Raw genomic sequence first — 1,815 nt, 5'->3', positions numbered from 1 at the left:
CAAGGGGGCGATAGCTTATGCATATCCGTTTGATCCTGGATGAGCCGGAGCACTAAGTCGCCTTCTTGAAAAGTTCTGATTTTGCCCCGGCGGCTGTGATATCGACGTAGATCTTGCTGGTAAATCGCCGAACGAGCCGCCGCGAGGTCACGCTCCTCATCCAACAGGTCAAGTGCATCCTGACGTACCTTTTCATTATCAGATTCAACATAAGCCGCCACCCAGGGTGAATCGTGACGGATGTCACTAAGGAGAACCGCCTCTGCCCCATAAACCATGAAAAAAGGCGTGTAACCCGTAGACCTGTTGGGGGTTGTATTGATACTCCATAGCACTGAAGGCAACTCCTCCACCCAACAACCCGGCGTTCGTTGCAAAGGAACCATAAGCCGGGGCTTGATACCTCGCAGAATCTCTTGATTAGCTCGCTCCGCTTGACCATTGGACTGAGGGTGAGCCACGGAGGAGACGTCGAGTCGAATATTCTCCCGTTGACAAAATTCTTTCATAGCACCTTTAGAGAGATTAGTACCATTATCTGTTATAATGCTGTGTGGAAAGCCAAAACGGAAGATCACCTTCTTGATGAATTGAACCGCTGTTGCTGCATCACACTTATTGACCGGTTCTGCTTCAACCCACTTAGTAAATTTATCAACTGCCACCAAAAGGTGGGTCTTCTTACCCTTGGACCTCTTAAAAGGCCCAACCATATCAAGCCCCCAAGTTGCAAACGGCCAAGTAATTGGAATCATCCTCAATTCTTGAGCCGGCACATGAGCTCGTCATGAAAATTTATGACAACCGTCACATTTGCTTACCAAATCCTCAGCATCAGCATGAGCCGTCAACCAATAGAACCCATGATGAAAAGCCTTGGCTATAAGAGATTTAGAGTCGGCATGATGACCGCAATCTCCTTCGTGAATCTCTCGTAGAATTTCATAGCCTTCTTCAGGAGAGACGCAACGCTGAAACGCCCCTGTGGCACTGCGATGGTGAAATTCCCCATTGACAATTGACATTGACTTAGACCGCCGGGTTATCTGTCTGGCCAAGATCTCATCCTCTGGCAACTCACCCCGGGTCATGTAAGCCAAATACGGAACCGTCCAATCAGGAATAGCATGAAGAGCCGCCACCAATTGTACCTTCGGGTCAGGGATAGCAAGATCCTCCTCCGTAGGCAGTTTGACAGAAGGGTTAAATAGAATATCCATGAATGTGTTAGGTGGCACCGGCTTATGCTGAGACCCTAACCGGCTTAAAGTATCAGCTGCCTCATTCTTCCTGGGATCAATATGTTCAACTTGATAACCCTTGAAATGACCTGCAATAGCATCAACCTCACGGCGATAAGCCGCCATGAGTAGATCCTTAGAATCCCAGGTGCCAGAGACTTTTGAGCTACTAGATCTGAATCGCCGAAGCACCGCACCCGGCTTAAGTTCATCTCCTTTGCCATCCAAAGACCGTGGAGCAAGGCCTCATACTCATCTGCATTGTTAGTGCAAGGGAACATTAACCGGAGAACATAAGAAAATTTATCACCTCGTGGGGAAGTCAAGACAACTCCAGCCCCCGAGCCCTCCAACTGCCTGGATCCATCAAAGTGAATAGTCCAATATGTGTTATCCGGCTTTTCCTCGGGTGTCTGCAACTCTGTCCAATCATTGATGAAATCCACAAGTGCTTGGGACTTGATGGTCGTACGAGGCACATACTCTAAACCATGAGGTCCAAGCTCAATGGCCCATTTAGCAACCCGCCCTGTGGCTTCCCTCTTTTGGATGACGTCTCCTAAAGGAGCAGAGC

The sequence above is a fragment of the Triticum aestivum genome, chromosome 4D, assembly GCF_018294505.1.
Source record: "Triticum aestivum cultivar Chinese Spring chromosome 4D, IWGSC CS RefSeq v2.1, whole genome shotgun sequence".
Classification (NCBI taxonomy): domain Eukaryota; kingdom Viridiplantae; phylum Streptophyta; class Magnoliopsida; order Poales; family Poaceae; genus Triticum; species Triticum aestivum.
Note: the sequence above shows the minus strand (reverse complement) of the source record.